General features: G+C 41.0%; 1 protein-coding gene across 1 annotated transcript in view; it reads left to right on the top strand.

The window, feature by feature from the left end:
* The first annotated feature begins 6630 nt into the window (after positions 1–6630).
* Positions 6631–23319, top strand: part of FLT1 (fms-related tyrosine kinase 1) — a 168521-nt gene continuing 151832 nt past the window's right edge. The window contains exon 1 of the mRNA XM_011999979.1: positions 6631–6874. The gene's annotated coding sequence lies outside the window, so the exon portion shown is untranslated. The remainder of the gene's footprint in view (positions 6875–23319) is intronic.

Genomic DNA, 23319 nt, shown 5'->3' with positions numbered 1-23319 from the left:
TTTAATAGAGATGGGGTTTCACCATGTTGGCCAAGCTGGTCTCGAACTCCTGACCTCAGGTGATCCACCCTCCTCTGCCTCCCAAAGTGCTGGGATTACAGGTGTGAGTCACCGTGCTGGGCCCGGGTTGTTTCTTTTTGGCTGTCATAGGTAATACTGCTGTGGACATTGTGTGAAAGTTTTTATGTGAACAGACGTTTTCATCTGTCTTGGGTAGATACCCAGGAGCGCAATTGTTGAGTCATGTGTTTAAATTATGATCAACTCTATGTTTAACAATTCGAGGAACTGCCATACTGTTTGCCAAAGTGGGTTGCACCATTTAAAAATCCTACCTGCAATGAAAGAAGGTTCCAATTTCTCCACATTCTCACCAACACTTGTTCTTATCTGTCTTTTTTTATTTAAGCTTTCCCAGTCGGCATGAAGTGGTGTCTCCCTGTGTTTTTTATTTGCATGTTACTGATGACTAATGATGTCCTTTATCTTTTCATGGGCTTATTGGTCATTTATATATCTTCTTTGGGAAGGGGTCTATTCAGAGCCTTGGTTGATTTTTAAAATTGGGCTATTGTCTTTTTACCAACCGTAAGTCTTTTTAAAATGTGATTTCTAACTTACACATTGTTATCAATTACTGTGATCCCAGGATCAGAATTTTTAGCTGAAAAGGATCATAAAAACTGAAGTCTAACCTCCTGTGTTGACAGATGAAGAATCGGAGGCTTAATGTGACCTGCCCATGGCCACAACCAAACTCGCCAGTGGCAGAGCTAGGGAGATTAATGACTTACAATAAAAAAGGGGAAAACACAGATGTTTCATGATTTATATTCAAATAAAGCTCCTTTCTTACAAAGAATAACCCTAAGACTTCAGTAGAATAAGGGGCACCAAAGTGGCATCTGGTGGGAGAGAAACCAGGGAATTTGTCTAGAAGTTGGGTTCGACCAGCTAGAACACTGTTTATTTAGATTAGTAAAAATAGCAGTTTTCTAAACATACTCTTAGTCAGACTTTACATTGAGAGTCTTGAGTTTTAAAAGTGACCTCCAGGCTGTCTGGTTCATGATGACCTCTAGTGCGAGTTGGCTCTTTTAGTATCCATCATGGTAGCTCTGAAGAGCATTTGAAGAAGGAACCTCAATCATCTGGGCTTTGGATTTGGTTGCAAAATAAAGCCATCCTTTACTTGGATATGTATTCACCCTTCCCATTGAAGTCAAAGAAAAAAAACATTCCATTTTGCCTAATGAAACTAAGGTGGGAAATTAAGTGTGGCATTTTAGAACAGTCTACATATAGGCCTTCTATGTGAGGTTTAGCATGTGGGAAAGGAGAGGGATTTGTGTCAAAGAGTCATAAAGTTCTGTTCCACCTGCCAGGTAATACAGAACAGAAAAATAACAAAGAAAATACTCCGATAAGATCAATATAGGCTGGGCGCGGTGGCTCACACCTGTAATCTCAGCACTTTGGGAGGCCAAGGCAGGCGGATCACAAGGTCAGGAGTTCGAGACCATCCTGCCTAACACGGTGAAACCCCGTCTCTACTAAAAATACAAGAAAATTAGCCGGGCATGGTGGCGGGCGCCTATAGTCCCAGCTACTCGGGAGGCTGAGGCAGGAGAATGGCGTGAACCCGGGAGGCGGAGGTTGCGAGCGGAGATCGTGCCACTGCACTCCAGCCTGGGTGACAGAGCGAAACTCCGTCTCAAAAAGAAAAAAAAAAGATCAATACAAAGTGTCTGTGTTCAAATAAGTCCACGTTCACATGTTGGTTTTTTAATGCTATTAGCTTACACTGCTTGACCTTAACAGTTTTTTTCTAACAAAGTAGCATGGGATAAAGCCCATTTTCATGCTGTGTGTTGAGTTTTTTTTTGTTTTGTTTTATTTAAACATTAATTTTCCTGATGTAAGGAGATCTGTATGCCTCTTATGATTATATTGTAATTGACTTTGATGAAAACAGTAGTTCACAGAAGGGACAAGATCATTTATTGGGAGGACAAAAATCATTCTTTTAAATCAGATTTCTAGGCTGCCATGTGAAGCAGTGGAAAGTTCTGATCCCCATCTGAGCTTCATTGCTAAACTATAGCACTCCACCCTTGAAAATGAAACAGCCTGTGGATTTATTATCTAAATGGGCAATATGACTCTGAGCTACTGAGACGACCAAGCTGAGTCCCCCATGCTGTGACTATGCACGTGTTTATGGGCATGTACATACATATCTATCTTTATATAAATCACTAATAAGATGGGCAAGTGTCTAGCATGCAGTAGATGCTAAAGCAAATGTTGAATCTTTGTTACTCAGATAGGTATATGGACATTAAACTGCCTCAAAGAAATGTTTTAAGGTCTAATAATGTGAATTCAAAACATTTGAGAAATAAATATTTTCACTTTCCCTTTTTCTTATTCGTTTTCCTGTTAAACTATAATCTTGACACTTCCAATAACCTTTATGAGATTCTAGTTTCCTATTAACTGAAGGATAGTGATGTACTCAAAATCACCAGTTACTTGGAACTTTGTTTCCTTATCCTTCTGTTTTCCTTTGTTTTGGTTAACTATTTTTTATCTAGCTTCCTCATTCCAAGTGCAAAATTCACTGATATTACTGGAGACAAATTATGTAGCAACTTTTTTTTTTAGAATAACCCCATTTTTGTCAGTGTCTTTTAACCACTCAGTTATGTTGTCTTCTTCTGGTTGGGGGACAGCGTGGGGAGTGCAGACAGGAACAAGTAGAGGGCACACTGTTTAGGAGATCTTCTGTAAATAGAAGTTCTTGTCAGGCGCGATGGCTCACTCCTGTAATCCTAGCACTTTGGGAAGCCAAGGTAGGCGGATCACCTGAGATCAGGAGTTTGAGACCAGCCTGGCCAACATGACGAAACCCCGTCTCTACTAAAAACCTAAAAATTAGCTGGGTGTGGTGGCGCACGCCTGTAATCACAGCTGCTTGGAAGGCTAGGGCAGGAGAATCGCTTGAACCTGGGAGGCGGAGGCTGCAGTGAGCCGAGACTGTGCCGTTGCACTCCAGCCTGGGTGACAAGAGCGAAACTCCATCTCAAAAATAAATAAATAAATAAATAACTAGCACTTCTCTCAGCTGGGCTTTGGGTGGGTCTTTGAAGTTAGCGGTTTCCTCTGATGAGGGTCAGGAGTACTGGTGTTCTAGGTTGCTGATAAAGAAAGATTCATATGATCTGGAAACCGAGATGTAGGCAGTGGGATTTACTTCATGTCACAAACAGGGGAACTGCTTCTTTTCCTGGACGGGAGCGCTCAGCATCTCCAGACAGACCACAGAGAAAACTACAAGTAATGCCAGAATTTTCCACAGGAAGCTTCGATGGATCTTTTCCAGCACGTGAACAATTGCTCAATTAAATCCCCAGAGTTCCACGCCGTAAAGAAGGGCAGAAACTCTTCTGGCGTAGTTTCTCAGGGCAGGTGTTATCCATTGCTGGCTGTGGCTTTAGAAAAGCCTGGCGTTTCCACAAATCCCTGATTTCAGGCTACATGTTGCCTCAAGAAACTCATAAAGATGAGTGAAAATATGTTCCTAGGTACCTGGAGGGGTTGACTTGATCTAGGAGGTTATCTGATAGATCAATGGGATCCATATGAAACAGGGATTTTAATTTAGTTAATATTCAGCAATTTTATTTAGGAGTACTTTGATACCAGGATAAAAGTTACTTTTAAGATATTAATTTCGGCTGGGCTCATGCCTGTAATCCCAATACTTTGGGGAGGCTGAGGTGGGTGGATCACCTGAGGTCAGGAGTTCAAGACCAGCCTGGCAAACATGACAAAACCCCATCTCTACTAAAAATACAAAAAATTAGCCACACTGATGACGTGCACCTGTAGTCCCAGCTACTCAGGAGGCTGAGGCACGAGAATCACTTGAACCTGGCAGGCGGAGGTTGCAGAGTGAGCCAAGATCGCACCAAGGCACTCGAGCCTGGGAGAAAAAGTGAAACTCTGTCTCAAAAATAAAATAAAAATTTAAAAGATATTAATTTATATCATCAGCAATACCAGAAAAGCACGTGTTAATTTAATATCTTTGAAATTATATACCCAGCAAAATGTTCTGACAGAAGCAGGGGAGGGGAAGTGATTCTCCTAGATGTCGGTGACAGTGGGCATCTGCCACGTGCCAGGCAGCAAGCCAGCCTCTTCCACAGCACAGCACCAAATGCACACACCCTGCCTGTGAGGTGGCTCGCAGGCTTTCCATTTCCACTCATGAGGAGTCTGAGGAGCAGCAAATGAAGTGATGCCAAGGCCCTGCAGTCAGTAGGTGGAAAAGCTAAGCCTCGGACGCAGATCTTCTAACTGAATCCAGCTTTCTTTGAGATAGTCAAACCCAAGAGAAATGCTGGAGAGCACTGCTGGGCATAACCAGGGTATTTGACACATGCATCTCATCTCACAGATCTGTGAGACCTAATGGTAAAGCCTGCATGACCATTCACTTCAAGGCTCTACCTTTGCTTCCCCTGTTTAAACTGATTTTTTAAAGTAAAACTATGCCCTGAGATTGATGTCAAATACTAAGTTTTCCTCCCTCCAAGAATCTCTTTCTTCTCTCCTGCTAACTTCTATTCCCGCCTAAGGAACGCTAATCCTGGGCCCCTCATCCCCTGCCTTTCGGAGGCATTGCAGCTGCCTGGGAAGATGGGAGGAGGAGGAAGATGGTGAAGAAGAGGGAGAAGGAGAAGAGAGTGAGGGATGAGGGGAGGAAGGAGGCGAGAGAGATCCTTACTGATAGTATTCTGATTGGTCAATAAGAACTTCAAGGGAGGCTCAGCCTCTGTAGCACCTATAGTTCAAAAAATCATGAGGCTGTCTGTTAGGCTGTTCTTGCGTTGCTGTAAAGAAGTATCTGAGGCTTGGTAATTTATTAAGAGGTATAATTGATTCACAGTTCTCCAGGCTGTACAAGCATGGTGCTAGCATCTGCTCGCCTTCTGGTGAGGCCTCAGGGAGCCCTTACTCATGTCAAAGGCAAAACAGGAGCAGGTGTATCACATGGTGACGGCAGAAACAAGAGAAGTGGGCAGGTGCCACACACTTTTAAATAATCAAATCTAAACGACAGCACCATGCCATGCATGAGGGATCCACCCCGTGACCCAAACACCTCCCACCAGGCCGCACCTCCAGCACTGAGGATTATAATTCAACATCAGAACTGGAGGGTCAGACCCAAGCTATATCAGGCTGGGACTGTGAGAAATGGAAGGTCAGAGATTTCAAGGTCATCTAGTCCAATCTCTTTTTTACAGATAAGAGAGCTGAGATCTGGAAAGAGAGATGACTTGTCTAGGGTGACATAACTAGTCACTAAAATGGATGTCATTATTGCATCATGCAGAGATGTGTAGATTTTAAAGCACTTTCACCACCTCACTTCATTGCCTCACAACAGTCCTCTGTGAGATGTTTGTCGAATGTCACGTAAGCGTGCAAACAGTTCCCTTTTGACTGTACCACTATGGAGGGAACTCACAGATTATGTAAGACAAACCAAATGGCTTCTAAAACTGATTTCGATTCTAAAGTTAGTTTTCCAAATGAGGAAACTGGTTCAGAAAGGGAAATGATTGACCAAAAATATCATTGCTCAACTAATGATTGCACTAAGTCCAGAGCCCAGGAAAATTTCTGTACTTTTTATTCAGAAAAAAAGATGAGACAGGCCTACAGGACTAGATGAGCCACACTGGAAAAAGTTCAGTATTGAAAATATATTTTGGATGACACTGACATTTATTCTTGAAAGTTTTTACTAAGTTATTAGATATTTGAATATCATAACAAGTTATATATTCTAATATAATTGCATTGAACCTATATGAATCCATTAACATTTTACATAAATAGGCTTTTGGATGTTATTTAGGTCATTTGGTATAAAAGGATATATAATATTTATGAGCAAGGGTAGAGCTAGAAAAAAATTGTGTTAAGAGAAATTTGTATTAGTGTATCTTTTGCTTATAAATTAAAGATGCAAGTACATTAAATATGTAAATAAATTAAAAATGAAAAACCTTTATGGAAAGATAACTAAAAAGAGGTTAGAAGGCAACTTATAAATAACACATTTTAAAAATTTGTTTTTCAGGATCTAGTTCAGGTTCAAAATTAAAAGGTCCTGAACTGAGTTTAAAAGGCACCCAGCACGTCACGCAAGCAGGCCAGACACTGCATCTCCAATGCAGGTAAGTGACTGTGTTGGTTTGGGAATAATCTAGTCGCCATGCCTAAGGCACAATCATTCTCTGGCAGAGTAAAAAGGTAGGGACCTCAGTGATCTCCTGTGATCTGCAAAGTGCAAACCATACCCTCCAGCTTCCCATGAAAGGGGATTCATGGGGAAGGGAGAGCATTACTCACTCAGGGAAATGGGGGAAGGGATGCCCAGATAGTTCTGCGTCTTCATTCTGAGTATTGTTCTGCAGCTTTTCTGAATGTGTTGCTTTCCCGTAAAGAGGAAGATGACTACACTTAAGAGAGGACTTCCACTTCCTAATAAAATGAATACTTAGGAACTGGTGCTGAGCCCAGGGCCCAGCCATAAATACGTTTTGTTTTCTTATCTGTGATTGCAGGGGGGAAGCAGCCCATCAATGGTCTTTGCCTGAAACGGTGAGTAAGGAAAGCAAAAGGCTGAGCATAACTAAATCTGCCTGTGGAAGAAATGGCAAACAATTCTGCAGTACTTTGACCTTGAATGCAGCTCAAGCAAACCACACTGGCTTCTACAGCTGCAAATATCTAGCTGTACCTACTTCAAAGAAGAAGGAAACAGAATCTGCAATCTATATATTTATTAGTGGTAAGACTTCCATTTTCTACATTCTGTTTGCTGTTGCTTTGCAATGAGTCATAAATCTACCCTGGTCCATTGGAAGGATTGCTTTCCTAGTGAGTGTGAAAGAAACAGGTTAGGAAAGAGATTCCATCCTAGTTGTAGACACTTTCATGAATGTCAATTTTAACCAGAATTGTCAAGGCCTGGTCAGTCACTTGTGTGCTCCACAAAGAGAGAGACTGGTCTGTATAGGTGACCTCTGTACCCACAGCTCCTAGCACAGTATGTGGCCCATAGTTGGATGAATAAGTGAATAAAAGGATTTTAGTTCTATTCCTTAGTTATTGAGAAGCCCAAAATAGAATACATGATTTTTGTCATTTAACACAGCTGCATTCTCTTATATGTTGGAACTGTAAAATACTGTTGTTTCTACTAAATTAATAAACACAATGTTGCTGTTATCTTGAGTGTTATTTAACTGGTTCCAATGGACAATGTTGTATTATTTCATGTTCACTGAGGAACTACTACAATGACATGAGAACTGGCACTGACCAGGATACAGTGCAAAGGGTAAAAATGAATCATGTTTGATTCATTCTTTATGGTACTCGTAAAAAAATCATTTTCATTCATTCATAATTTTTATGATACTGTTTTTTCTTCCTTAGAGAATGAACAAATGAAGTAACATTCAAAGGGAAGAAATGCAAAATCTTTTAAGAAGTAGAAACTCACAGTAAAATCGGAACCCTGAGAAAGATTAATAAAAATGGCCTGTCACTTTCTTCTTCCTTGTTTAGTTCCAGTAAATTTTCACATCTTGAGGGGATTAAAGAAAAAGGCACACACACACAAACAAGGCTGTAGAGAACACGAAGCAATATTAGTAGGCATTTCAGACACAGAATCAGGTTTAAAAAAAAAACAAAAACAAAAGAAAACAACCAACCATCAACTTCAATAGCTAAATATACATTGTGGGTCTACCTTCTGGTGAGTTCAAGAACTGGGTCTTTGCATTGGAGGTAGTACAATAGAATTAATGTTTTAGTGAGGTAGTTTTTTTGGTTTTTTGTTTGCTTGTTTTGTTTTGTTTTGTTTTGTTTGAGATGCAGTCTAGCTCTCTCACCCAGGCTGGAGTGCAATGGCACGATCTCAGCTGACTACAACCTCCCCCTCCCAGGTTCAAGCAATTCTCCTGCCTCAGCCTCCCGAGTAGCTAGGATTACGGGAGTCTGCCACCACTCCCGGCTAATTTTTTTATTTTTAGTAGAGACGGGGTTTCACCATGTTGGTCAGGCTGGTCTCGAACTCCTGACCTCAGGTGATCCACCTGCCTCAGCTTCCCAAAGTGTTGGGATTACAGGCATGAGCTACTGCACCTGGCCATGAGATTTTTTTTAATTTGTGAAATAAGGCAACTAGACAGTGTTTTCCCTGAGCATAACATGTACATATCCAGATTCCGGATTAGTCTTAGGAGACAGCAGAACAGTTGCCTGTTATTGACAGTAACCTCTTTGTAGCTGCCATCAGCCTGATTTTGACTGAGCCACTTTCATGTCCCCAATCCTCCAAATTCTGTTTTGACATTTTGCACTTGGTCAGCGGGTAGAGATAACTGTAAGGGACTAACCATCCAAGCAGTTTGCCATCAAGGGATGCAGTCAGCTCACTTCCACGTAGGAGTGGGAGGTAGGCCGGGGAACTTTGCTTGGGGAAGTCATCCCGCTTCTAAAGCAGGGATGAAAGGATGGCACGCAGGAATAAGGAAGGGTGGAGAAGGTGCAGCATTAACAGCAGAGACTTTCAGAGAGGTACTTTTGCAGCTGAGGGGGAAAGAAAACATGCTTGATAGTGGTGGAAAAAGCCATATACTCAGCCATCTGTTCCCTTTCTCTAATTCCACATAGCATATTGTGTTCTTTCCGACATTTGTGGAGAAAGGAAAACACTGCAGTGAGTCACAGACTGCCCCTGTCTCTCTAGGGGAGAGGGAGAAAAATGTACTCATTCTAATATTTTCATAAAACTTTCTCCTATGGGTTTATCAGTCTGACTTGCAAATTAAACACTTAAATGAATAAAAAGAAAACTATCTCTTTTTGTTTTCTAATAAACAGTGTTCAGCTATTTTCACCTTTAACTCCTCAACTATTCAATAGACACCATGGCTTTATGGAGCCAGGAAGTACAAGCCTCTCCACTCAGTCCCCTACTATCACAAAGGAGAGACACTGCTACTTAGAATTAGTTCCATTTCAACTACACAACAGAGCAGATCTGGCAAACAATCATGACTTTGAGTGTCAAATTCATTGTTCATCTAAGCCCTGGGATGGCACAGTCCATGTCTGTCCTGGTTACTTTTATCCGCAATGTGCCTCCCTGGTAGAGAGCCTTGCACATATTAAGAAATCAATAATACTTGCTAAAGGAATAAACGAATGGATTAACAGGTGCTGTGTGGAATACCATGTTAAAATTGACATTGAGGATAAATTCCAGGCTTAGTGGGAAAAAGTGCCATGATTGATGATTGATGTCTCGTGTAAGACTGTGGGGGAGCAGTGGCCATTAGGTCATGTATTTATCGTGTCTGCCTTCCTGTAATAGTCCACAACCATTCGCAGAAAATGACAAGTTCCAATATCATAAAACACTTGCATAATTTGCTGGACATCAGGAAATTATCTACCACAAAGATTGTTTTTGGATAAGGAAGGATTGTGAAACGCATTGTATTTCATAGGTTATTATGGAATACACACATATATATACAAACATATACTGTGAATATTATATGAGCTCATTGGAAAAATTGGTATGATAATATTATGAGACTACTATTTTTAAATAGCACTGATACTAAAAGATGTTAGAATCAATAATGGTAACCATAGAAGAGCCTTCTGAATCTTGTTTGCTAATTGATTTAATCAGCAAATATTTAGGAAACAGTTACTATGGGCCTGTAACTGTACTACTGTGAATAGTAACACCTATTTTGTTATTTGTTTCCTGGTAGGGTGATATTGGTTTCATAATCACACCTTGTTAAAGTCCAAGATAACTGTGATATAATCCATTAAACAATCATAACTTTTCCGCGGAGCCTAGTATTTTATATATCTCTCTTTTCATTATTTTATTAACTCTCTCTCTGAGAAAATTTGATCTTCTGCTTCCATTGTTACTGAACACTTCCATGACAGGTTTATTTTAGTTCAGGAGCACAAAACTTATCTCTGATGACTCAGAGCATTGTCTCTGGCACTAATAAAACTCCAACCATTTCCTAATACACAGCTGTGATTATTCGCCAGATATTAGCTTGGTTATCATGTATTTATTATTGTTGAATATTTACTTTAGAATATGTTTGCGGGATTTCAGCCCCGATAAGCATCTGCAGATTATTGGGATTTCATTTTATTTTTCTCCGAGGATGAGTAACCGCATTTAGACACGTCTTTTGAAAAGGTAGATTTGTAGTCTAATAGCGTTTTAAGAAAAAGAATCAGGAGTGCAGCTCTGTCTACATATCATGAAATCCAGCATGCAAATTATGAACAAACTGTTACTTAGGCATTATTGACTGCCTGCTGCGTAACAGGCACTGTTCCCACCTGAGCACTGATTAGGATGTAACCTCTGATATGTAATGCTCAGAAAAATCAATATCAGCACTTTGTCATTCCAGCTTGTGTAAATCCACCAAACCTCTAGCATAATGTAGTAAATCAGTTTAAGCACCCAAGGAATTATATTTAACTACTTTACTTAATTACCGAATTATCTAGTAAATTTAAGTTTCCACCAATACAATAATTTCTTATATTTATTTATTTTCACTTAAACAAACGGTTTCATTTACTTTATGCCATTTAATCCTCACAACCATCCAATGAAGCATCATTCTCTTCATTTTACAAGTGAAGGACCAAGAATCCACTTCACATCAGGGCTCTGTGGGGAGTCATGGGAAAGTGCTAGCACTGGAATAAGGTGGTCAGCTTTTCCCTTCACATTCTCAGTGGCAGGAGGAGATCGGAAGGGGCAAGACTGAGGCAGGAAGACCAGATAGGGGCCTGCTCTGTGCATCAAAGCAGGTGGAAGGCGGTGTCCCGAGTTCACTTTGGTTGTGGTGGGGAAGGACAGTTAATAGAATTGGGGGATTCATTGGCTTTGGTTATCAGAGGTTTAGTGGCTGAGGGAAAGAGGGGAATCAGTGTGACACTCAGAATCCTGGAACGGGCCACTTGGTCCCACAGCCAGGTGGAGCTTTGCCACACTAAATTACATTGATGCAAAGGCACCATCATTATCATCATCCTCTCTGGATATACCCTTGGTATGGCTTTTGAATCATAATAGTGGAAAATATGGTATACATTTGTAAAAATTGCTTTCTTAAAAATGAATTGAATATAGCTACAAAATACCAGGTCATAAACAAAAAGTTGAAATGGAACTAATTACAAAGCACCTCCTAATTACAACAGAATACAATTCTTCTACCAATTTCTAGAAGAATATTAATGTTGGGGCTATTTAGGAGAACCTCATCCCCTTGGAGAGAAAAAGGAGCACTTTTGCACTTCTTTTCTGACACTCTGGTCTACACAGGAAATCGGCTCTAGGTCAGCCTTTTCTCACAGTTAGAAGATTTCATTGAAAATATTATTGTAATGTGTTAGTTATGACTGTAAAGTAAGAAAACTGACCAGACAAGTTTTTTAATGGCATCTCCAAAGTGTTTAAGACTTGTCAATATCTTTAATTTAGTTAGCAAGACCTTAAACTCAGGGTGTTGAGCTCCCAACACCCCACACCGTGAGGTTAGTTTATCTCTCTCTCACTAGCCGTAAGCTTCTAGGGTCTATTTAAACATAATATCTCCTCTTGAAAGATTATAATCGAAAAGCAAAAATGATGGGGGTGGGTGGATCCCTTCTAGTTCATCCCTGTAAAAGAAACTCTTCTCTTCTCTTCTGCTTCTCTTTACTTGATTGTTTTCCTCTCTGACTCTATTAAAGTCAACGGGTTGGAGCATTTTTACAACAAATTTTTCCACAGTTGATTTCCCCATATGCATAAAACTCATGAGATTTGCAGAGCAGCATAATTTGAGGTAGAAACATTATCGGATGCATTGGGAATATAACTGAAAGCAGTAGAATTTCCAACAACTTAGATGTTCTGGGAAAGAATAATAATTATGCTTTTATATAAACGTGTTTAGTGGGGGGAAAATAAAAAGCTCTACCTGGCTATGAAACCTTGAGCGAGCAGAAATCCTACCAGTGCAGATATTCTGATTCTTTTTTTATTTTTATTTTTACTTTTATTTTTAATTTTTTTGAGACAGAGTGTTGCTGTCTCACCCAGGCTGGAGTGCAGTGGCGATTCTGAGGAGGATGCAATGAACTCATTTGTACTGAACTTCAGTTTTCCTTAAGAGCTTTTACTTAATTATCTCTGAGAAAAAGGGAGTTGGTATTTCTTCCATGTTATATATGAGAAAACAGCCTCAATTACTTGCACGAGCTAGACAGCGCTCATACATTGAGAAGCCAGGATGAGGATCCAGCTAGGTTAGGGCTATTCCCTCTGCACTGGAGTTGTAGCTCTTGACATCAAACTATGAATGAGTTGTTGTTTTAATTGTTAAGAACATAGATTATATAGTTATTAAAAACTTTTAACCTCGAATTTAATTTTTTTCTTTTGAGGAAAAATTTACTAAGTTGAGCAGGGCTTTTTAAAATGTGCCTCCAAATTCATTAATGGGCTATGGAATCAAATGAATGGGTTGCAACCTGCATTTAAAAAAAAAAAAAAAAAGCTGGGAGCTGGGGCATCCACCTGTAGTCTCAGCTATTTAGGAGGCTGGGGCAAGAGGATCACTTGAGCCCAGGATTTGAGGCTGCAGTGAGCTGTGATTGCACCTGTGAATGGCCACTGTACTCCAGCCTGGACAACATAGTGAGACTCCGTCTCAAAACAGAAAAACCAACCCAGGACAGAAAAGAAAATATCCAAGTAAATTGCAAAGAGTAAGGGTAAGTGTTGTTTAGTAAAACTATTTTTGTTTCAATTTTATACACACATATATCCATTTTACCTGCATAAATGTACGTGTGTGTGTGTGTGTGTGTGTTTAATGGGTCTGACATAAAATGTATTTCTTATTATGAAAGTTAGCATAATAAGTTTAAAAATTACCAGGATAGGCCATAGCTATTATTTAGGTAAGCAGTGCCAATTGTAAGCACTGTGATTTTTTGGGGGGGGTGGGGGTGTGGAGGGGCACACCAGTACTGAAACACAGGCCTGGAGAAAACGTGGCTGTGGAAAGAAGCCCTCTCCTTTAGCTGATCTGGGTCCACTGCTTTTGGTGGCTCTGTGCAATCCACTCATTTCATTCCTGAACTTAGTTTTCCCACTCAGAGCCTCGGCCCAGGAGTTTCCACCGGCAGGAATCGGTCTGCAGATGTTGATTACATACCTACTCCACACAAGGCCCTGTTGTTTGTTGTGTGGGAGACATAAAAAGCAAAGTCACAGAATCCTGTAATTGTGAAGTCCCTCAGTTACTTTCTAGGACCATGGCTCACAGATTTGTGAGTATTTTTTAAAGCACGAGTTTTATTTTTTAAAGAATAACTATTGTTCCCAAGTGGGTCTCTAAGGAGTGAAGAGGGCTCTGTTAATAGCCCCTAATGGGGAGCGCTATTCTTGTTCTGTGAGGCGTGGCTGTTGTTCCAACACTGCCTGCCTTTAGATCCCTTCCCAGATCTGACACAATTTGGCACACACAGGAGGCTCAGCCAACACTGCCCAGCTGGGTGATGGTTGGGCAGATGGTGTTTGTTGCCCAATCTGCCAGACTGGTATGGCAAGTCCAATAAACATCTCCATGGAACCAGCAGGGACATCAACAGAGTAGCAATCTGCAGGCTTTATCGCCTAGCCTCGCTGCCTCCACTTTCCCCCTGTGGGGATCAGAAGGACCCTTGTAAGGTGGGAATGCACCAGGAACGTGGTCCCTTCATCCCCAGACCAAAAGGGAGGTGTTCATGCTTTCGTGCAGGTCAGCACTGTGATGGGCAGAGAGCAGCACATGGCTGAACAGATTGCCAAAGCTTCAAAAATATGTCAATGGAATCACTGTCATAATTTCATGAGATAAACTTTAAAGAGAAAGTATTGTTTCTATTCATCAAAATTCTCCTCCAAGGGAAAATAAGCAAAAACAGTTTACATTTTGCAGGAAGAAAACAAGAAAGCTCCCAAAATAAAACCCAAACTCATAGCCACATTAGTTGGTTGAATTTTTTAGGCATAGATTTCTTAGGAAATCTATGACATTATCTAATGTTGCTTGGTTAATGTCTAGAGTCTTCTCTGGTTTTAAATTTCTGTTTTCCACATGGCCTCATTCTCTCCTCCCCCTGCCCATGCAAAGAGCTTCCCTCCCTTACTCATCTCACCTCTATCCTTAACATGTGGTTCCTTCCATGTATTTTCTGAAATGTGTGTTTCTTCTACCACTAATATTCCAGTAGGAACTGGTTTCCAAAGTTTTGATCAGGAATTGTCTAGGGTTCCTACCATAGAGTCACTTGAGTCCCTGCATTGCCAGGAGGCCACAAATGCAGACAGGTTGGGTGATGGATCCTGTTTTTCCTCTCACATCCCTACTGGACGCATTTGCTCAGGAGACTGGCGAACATGTTGGGGTGAACAAAGGTGGGACTCTCAGTCTCTGGATGACATGTCTGGAAACCCAAGTGAGATTCCTAGAATGGCAGCAACCCGAGACTGACATGCATCTGCAGAATTGTCCTTCAAATTCTCTAAAGAACTCCTAGGAATTTTCTGGCCCATCTGCACACATCTTCATCAAAAACCTAGTACAAGGTCAAGTTTTGCTGGATTTATTTTTTCATTTTGATGAAGATGTGAAAGAGGGGAAACAGATATTTCTAGGGTTTAAAATACACACTGTTGATGTTGTTGTTTGCAATCGCAGATTTTTTCTTGGGAATTAGACCCCTCTACATCTTGACTGTGCACTCCCTCTAGGGCTGAAGTATGAAAGAGATTATTCATTCTATCTATCACTGGCAGACAGCTGATTAGGACCACATGGCGAGAGTTTAGAGAACAGTAACTTAACTCTTAACCATTTTCTTTTCCAGCTATGTGAAAATTGGATGGAAGACATTCTTGATATCTTTAAGCCCTGCCATGTCACATTTTCCTTCTAAAAACATTTCTGTCAATAAACACCAAGGAAGTTTGACCATAGAAGACCCTGACATGTGATTGGGACAGAAGCCACTCATGTTGGTAGACTTGTTGGCAGTCAGGAACAAATGCATCTTCTCTCCTTGGCCTCTGCCCCAGACCATGTATTCTCCTAGGATGTCCTAGGAATTTCATCCTTATCACTTGGTGTGTGGACATGTAAAATGTTCAGGCCATTCCCTCAGAGAGAAAACAATTTCTGGGGCTCTCTAAAATCCATACCAGAAAAAAATTTCACATGCCATCTCTCTAGAGCCACATTGCTAAGATTTACTAGCAACAATGCAGTTATACATCGTCAGGCATTTAGTAGAACTATATAAGTACTCAAAAAGAATCAGAATGAACATAGTCCTGAATAAGCTACTTGGACACAACTTAAGACTTTGAAAAGTTGATGACTGTGGTGGAATTATGAAATCTAAAGATGGGCTGGGCGTGGTGGCCCACGCCTGTAATCCCAGTACTTTGGGAGGCTGAAGTGGGCAGATGACTTGGGGTCAGGAGTTCAAGATCAGCCTGACTGACATGGTGAAACCCCATCTCTACTAAAAGTACAAAAAAATTAGCTGGGTGTGGTGGTGCATGTGTATAGTCCCAGCTACTCGGGAGGCTAAGGCAGGAGAATCGCTTGAACCTAGGAGGTAGAGGTTGCAGTGAGCCAAGATTGCGCCACTGCCCTCCAGCCTGGGTGACAGAGCAAGGCTCCGTCTCAAAAAAAAAAGAAGAAGAAAAGAAAAGAAATCTAAAGATGGTAATGAAGTCCAAAGGCAATAAAACCGACCATATTCTCTCATTTTTTCCCCTACAATCAAGAAGTGTGAAAAACAATGGATCAAAACTTTATGGTTTTAAGGATTTCTAAAAATCTCCCTCAAGTGATCTTTTAAGAAAAATAAGCAAGGGACTTTTTCAGAAGAAATCCCCTTAAGCTGAAAAGGCTTTACGTTTCTGGCATTTCATAACTTTAACAATGATAATGAAATGCTTGCCTTGCTTGGAGATGAGGAGGTGATCTGTTTTTATCTTTATGGTCCTTCCAGTTCTAATATTCTACAGTTTTTCCTTTAACTATTTAAAATATTTGTTGTGTGTCATTTGATGTATTTTTGCTGAATTCTGTTGGCTAGCTGATTGTGCTGTTCAAAATAGGTAGCTTACTAAAGCAGTAAACACCCCTCCCTTCCTTCCTTCCTTCATCAAATATCAATTAATAAGCTACAGTTGAAACAACATGATCCAGGCTTCAGACTGGTTTCAAATCCCTGTTCGGATACTCACTAGTTCTTTGACTTTGGACAAATTACTTAATAAGGAGAATGGTTAACATTTAGGTGGATCTTAATCCATGCTGGGTGCCATCCTAAGCACTTTGCATTCGTTAACAGATTTTATCCTCACAACAATCCTGTGAAGTAGGGCTCTCATTTTAAAAATTAGATGTGTGTGCGTGTATGTGTGTGTGTATGATTTTTTTTTTTTTTTCCTAGAGCAGTTTCAGGTTGACAGCAAAATTGAAAGGAAGGTACAGAGATTTCCTAAATACCCCTTGTCCCCACATACGTAGTCTTCATTATCAACATTCCCCACCAGAGTGGCACTTTTGTTTCAGTTAATGAACCTACAGTGAGACATCATAATCACCCAAGTACAAAGTTTACATGAGGGTTCACCCTTGGTGTTGGACATTCTGTGGGTTTGGAGAAACATACAATGACATGTATCCACTTACAGTACCATACAGAGTATTTTCACTGCCTGAAAATCCTCTGTGCTCTACTAAGTCATCCTTTCCTTCATCCCAACCCCTGGCAAACACCTATCCTTATCTTCTTTTTTTTAATTTGAGATGGAGTCTCATCCTGTTGCCCAGGCTGGAATGCAATGGCACAATCTCAACTCACTGCAACCTCCGCCTCCTGGGTTCAAACGGTTCTTCTGCCTCAGCCTCCCAAGTAGCTGGGATTACAGGTGCCCGCCAACACACCCAGCTAATTTTTGTATTTTTAGTAGAGACGGGGTTTCACCATGTTGGCCAGGCTGGTCTTCAGCTCCTGACCTCGTGATCCACCCGCCTCGGCCTCCCAAAGTGCTGAGATAACAGGTGTGAGCCACCGCGCCCGACTGGCAAACACTTATCTTTCTTACTGTTTCCATAGTTTTGCCTTTTCCAGAATTCATGTAGTTGGAATCATACAGTTATGTAGCCTTTTCAGATTGGCTTCTTTCATTTAGTAATATGCATTTAAAGTTCCTCTATGTCTTTCCATGGCTTAATATCTAATTTCTTTTTATTGCTGAATAATATTCCATCATATAAATATTTTTATATCCATAGTTTATATATTTTTATATTCATTATATAATTATGTTCATAGTTTATTTACCCATTCACCTACCAAAGGACATCTTGACTGCTTCCAAGTTTTAGCAATAATGAATAAAGCTGCTGTAAACATCCCTGTGCAGGTTTTGTGTGGATCTGACTCTTCAGATCCTTTGGGCAAATACCAAGGAGCATGATTGCTCAATTTTAGGGCAGTTGAATGGCTAGTTTTGTAAGAAACTGCCAAACCATCTTCCAAAGTGGCTGTCTCATGTTGCATTCCCACCAGTAGCAAATGACAATTCCTATCACTCTGCCTCCTTGCCAACATGTGCTGTTGGCAGTGTTTTGGATTTTGGCTGCTCTAATAAGTAGGTAATGGTCTCTCATTGTTATTTTAGTATGCATTTTCCCAATGACATGAAGTGGAGCACCTTTTCATATGCTTATTTGTGGTCTGTATGTCTTCTTTGGTGGAATGACCCATTTTAAACAGGGTTGTTTGTTTTCTTACTGATGAGTTTTAAGAATTCTTTGTATGTTTTGGAAAACAATTCTTTTTAGCTGTATCTTTTGCAAATATTTTCTCCCAATCTGTGCCCTGTCTTCTCATTCTCTTGATGTTGTCATTTGCAGAGCAGGAGTTTTTAATTTTAATGAAATCCAGCTTATCAATTCTTTTGTAGATCATGCCTTTAGTGTTGCATCTAAAAAGCTATTGTCATACCAAAGTTCATCTAGGTTTTCTCTGGTTATATTCTAGGAGTTTTATAGTTTTGCATTTTACATTTAGGTCTCTATGATCCATTTTGACTTGATTTTTCTAAAGAGTGTAAGGTCTAGACTCATTTTTTGTTTGTTTGTTTGTATGCAGATGTCCAGTTTTTCAGCACCATTTATTGACAAGATGATTTTTGCTCCTTTGTCAAAGATCAGTTGACTGTATTTATGTGAGCCTATTTCTGGGCTCTATATTCTGTTCCACTGACCTACTTGTATATTTTTTTGCCAATATCACGCTGTCTTGATTACTATAGCTTTGTAGTAAGTCTTGAAGTTAGGTAGTGTCAACCTTCCAACTTTGTTCTTCTCCTTCAATATTGTGTTGGCTATTCTGGGTCTTTTGCCTCTGCATATAAACTTTAGGATCAGTTTGTCCATATCCACAAAGTAACTTCTGGGATTTTGATTGGGATTGCATTGAATCTGCAGATCAAGTTGGGAAGAACTGACATTTTAACAATATTGAATCTTTTTATCCGAGATGAAATATCTCTCCATTTATTTAGTTCTTCTTCAGTTTTGTTCATCATAGTTTTGTAGTTTTCATCATATGTACAGATTCTTATACATATTTTGATAGATTTATGTCTAGGTATTTCATTTTTGGGGGTGCTAATGCAAATGGTATTGTGTTTTTCATTTCAATTCTACTTGTTTTCATTGCTGGTATATAGGAAAGCAACTGACTTTTGAATTTAACTTTGTGTCCTGCAAGCTTGCTATAATCTCTTACTAGTTCTGGGGGTATTTTTGTTGAGTCTTTTTGATTTTCTGTACAGATGATCACATCATCTGTGAACAAAGGCAATTTTATTTTTTCTTTTCCTGTCTATATACCTTTTATTTCCCTTTCTTGTCTTATTGCATTAGTTAAGACTTCCAATGTGATGTTGGAAAGCAGTAGTGAGAGAGAACATCCTTGCCTTGATCATGGTATTAGTGGGAAATTATTATCATAGTCATCTCCATTTATTTCTCAGAAAGGGTAAGTAACTTATTCGAGGTTATATAACTAGCACATGGCAGAGATGGCAACAAAGTTCTTGCCTGTAACCACCTCCCATAGTCAAGAGTGTATATGTGCAAAACCTTGAGGACAGTGTCTGGTGTGTAGTATGTACTATGTAAGTGTTTGTTATTATTAATACTACCACTCATTATTATCATTTTTTGAGCTTGGTTTTCTCAACTGTAAAATGAGAAGAGTATTACTTCGGGGGCTATTAGGAGACTAAATGAGATAATATAGACTGCCTAACACTTAGGAGGCAGCAGTGATCAGTAGTAATCCCTATGTGTGAAAAACACTGTGCCAGACAGAGTAGGAAGTACAAAGATGATACCCACAACTTTTAGGGGGCCTCCAGTTTGGTGGGTCAAAGAAAATGAGTTACAATTAACCATACTGCAAAGCATGATGGGAAAAGAACAGTAAAAGGGTTGTAGACGGGGGGTGCTCTGCCTGGGACATTCCACCCTTCCCCACTCCCCCACCCAGCTCTTCTGTAACAGCTCACTCTTCGTCATTTTTCAGGTCTCAAGTTAAATATCACCCCTCTGGGAACCACCCTAGGCCCTCCCAAACTCGGGATGGTGCTCCTGCTGACCTTTCACACAGGACTGACCTCTCACACGCTCTAAGGACAGGACTGAGGCCATCCTGCTTACCATGATAGCCCCCGGACCCAACACAGGGTATAGTACACAGAAGGTGCTCAGTAAGTCTTTGTCAAATGAAAGAAACATGGGATTTTTAAGTAGATTAGTCTTACCTGACTTCCTTGACTTTAAAAAGGAAATTGAGGGCACACTGAGAAAATGAGACAAATGTGGGGGTCAAAATCACATCATGTGACTAAATCATAATCCCCAAATTTTCCAACAGACTAGAGCGGTGAACAGGGATTAGCAAAATGCGATGTAGCAGGAATACATATAAAGGCCTGTATTTGGCTTGCAAAACCCACTATCTACCCTAATACTGGATGGGGGAAGCCATGACTGAGACAGCACACATGCAATAGACTTCAGACTTTCAGTTGACTCCATATTTACCAAGAGAATGTATCCAATCTTGGGATACATTAAGAAATATGTAGCACCCAGCCAGGCATGGTGGTTCACGCCTGTAGTCCCAGCACTTGGGGAGTCCCAGGCAGGTAGATCACTTGAGGTCAGGAGTTTGAGACCAGCCTGACCAACATGGTGAAATCCCATCTCTACTAAAAATACAAAATTAGCCAGGCATGGTGGCACATGCCTGTAATCCCAGCTACTTGGGAGGCTGAGGCAGGAGAATCGCTTGAACCCAGGAGGTAAAGGTTGCAGTGAGCTGAGATGGCACCATTGCACTCCAGCCTGGGCAACAAGAGTGAAACTCTGTCTCAAAAATAAAAATAAAAAAAAGAAAGAAAGAAAGAAATATATAGCACCCAGAATAAAGGTGGTGCCAGACTTAGGTGATGCTAGACTTACTGTTTAGTTTACACCTCAAAAGGGATATTACAAATAGGAATTTCAAGCAAATTATTAATCCCTTTACACTTCATTGTCATCATCTTTAAAATGGGTGCCTGCCTTATAGGGTTGTGAACATTAAGTAATTTGATGATTTTGTTATTTTCACTGGCAAGGAGCAATTGAAAGGACTGAAATATTTAATCTAAAAATATAAAGAACTGGGTGGGAAAATAAGAGACATGAGTGACAGTCTCCTTCAAAGTTCTCTTATGTGAAAAAGAGATTAAGCTTCATCTTTATAATCCTAGATGGCAGAACAACTATGTAAGAATTTCAGCTTGTCTTAAGGAAACACTTTCTGACATTCAAAGCTGTCCCAAAGTGGAAGGAATGCCTTGGGAGTGGTTAGTCCCCATGCATCCAGGAGGCAGACACTCATTTGGTGGGACCAGACTAGATGAGGCCTCAGGACCTTTCCACTGCTGGGATTCATTAAGCACCTGGTGTAGGTCACTATCATTTATTGATGTCCGGCTCAGACTTGTTATTAATACATACATCATCTCATTTCATCCTTGAAACAACCCAATAAGAGAAATTCTTTTACAGAAAAGTTAGAGAAATTCAATACCATGTTTAAGGCCGCATACTTCTGAAATTATCCAATCAAAGCTTTGGGCTCAAGTCTGGCTGACTCCAAAGGCCCTGGTCTTTCTAACGTGTCCTTGCCTGGGCTCCCACCCCCACTCCCTCAGACCTTTGTGTGAGTTATAAAATGGGAGAGAAGGGACAGGAGCGCATGCAGGGTTGCAAACTGGAAGTATGCAGGCTGGATTCAGCGGGCACACATGTTTTGATTGGCAGGCACAGCACTTTTGGCTGCCAATGCTTAATAGCTAGAAGAGTTCACATAAAAATTTCATTTCCTACTTATCTTTAAAAACTGGAAACACTAGCCACACTGGCCCATATTTTCACTTGGCAATAATGGACTGCAGCAAGCAGGGACGGCCCCCTTCAGACACGGGCTCACGTTCCCAGCTGCCACCACGCCTCCTGTCCCACCTCCAGTTCCTCCACTCGTGTGCCTGGCCCCCAGAGGGATGTCAGTGTGCTACTCCCAGTGTGAACATTTCAAATGAATGCATAACAAATCGTGAGTTTAGGAACAGGAAAGTGCCTGTCCCACATTCCAGATGAGGAGGCTGAGCCCTAAAGAGTCCCGTGGTGGCACGGGTCATCAGTGCAGCACTTCGACACAGCCTGACTCCTTCCTCCCCTCAACTGCCCGCCCCCTACCCCGACCCCCCTGCACACAGCTGTGCCGATGGAATGCATCGGGACTGTGCTCTCGGAAAATCCACAGTCCCCAGTGTCCCCACTGGAGAGGGGTCTGATCAGGCATCCTTTGCACCTGAGAGGGAATTTCCTCCCCTGACTCCAGAAAACAGGGCTTGCTCTGGTGTGACTGTTGGTTTTTTTTTTTTTTTTTTGAGACAAAGTCTCTCGCTCTGTCACCCAGGCTGGAGTAGAGTGGCGCGATCTCGGCTCACTGCAACCTCTGCCTCCCAGGTTCAAGCGATTCTCCCACCTCAGCCTCCCAAGTAGCTGGGACTACAGGCGCCTGCTGCCACACCCAGCTAATTTTTTGTATTTTAGTAGAGATTTCACCGCCTTGCTCAGGCTGGTCTCGAACTCCTGAGCTCAGGCAATCCTCCCACCTCGGCCTCCCAAAGTGCTTCGATTACAGGCATGAGCCAGCATGCCTGGCCGACTGTTGGTTCTGAGAGGGTCTTCACCATCTCCTAAAAAGTCCCCAGCACCTTACAGCTGAGAGCTAAGCAGAGGATCTGATGACTCAGGCTTGGTTTACATGGTGAGACTTCATCAGTCTATTCTTTCCATTTCTAGTCCTGTCAGAAGGTTCCATGTTACTCCTGTTTCTGGGCCCTCATTTCTCTCCCACTGAGTGTGAATATTTGAAGATGTAATTGTCACGCTTGAGTCATTCAGGAGTGTCGGGGCCAGATTTTGGTGTGGTAGAGGGAGACTAGCCTCGGATCAGGAAGCATGAATTCAGTTTTTGCTCAGCCATTAATCGTATTCCTGTGCTTGTGGGAAGGTCTCTCCTCTCTGGGCCTCAGTCTTCTCATCTGTAACATGATAGGCAGTATTACAGCATCTTAAAAGTCCTTTGACAGTTTTATAATGTTATGATTCAGAGGCAGAGCTGGGAATAAATAATAGGACTTGGGACATGGCCAAAAATCTTAGCAGTAGAAGAAAGATTTATAGTAATCCATTAGAGTTCCTTGCTTTTGCTTTTTCTTTTCATTTCCCTCCCTCCCTCCCTCCCTCTCTCCTTCCTTCTTTTCTCCCTCTCTCCTTTCCTTCCTCCCTTCTTCCCTTCTCCCTTTTCTTCCTTCTCTCCCTCCCTCCTTTCTTTCATTCTTTCATTCTCTTTCTCTCTCTCCCTTTCTTCTTTCCTTTTCCTTCTCTTTCTCTCTCTCCCTTTCTTCTTTCCTTTTCCTTTCTTTCCTGATTAAACATAAAACATTTATTTCTTACAGTTCTGGAA

This window comes from Mandrillus leucophaeus, unplaced genomic scaffold, assembly GCF_000951045.1.
Source record: "Mandrillus leucophaeus isolate KB7577 unplaced genomic scaffold, Mleu.le_1.0 Scaffold61, whole genome shotgun sequence".
NCBI lineage: Eukaryota > Metazoa > Chordata > Mammalia > Primates > Cercopithecidae > Mandrillus > Mandrillus leucophaeus.
This window is presented reverse-complemented; position numbering and strand designations above follow the sequence as displayed.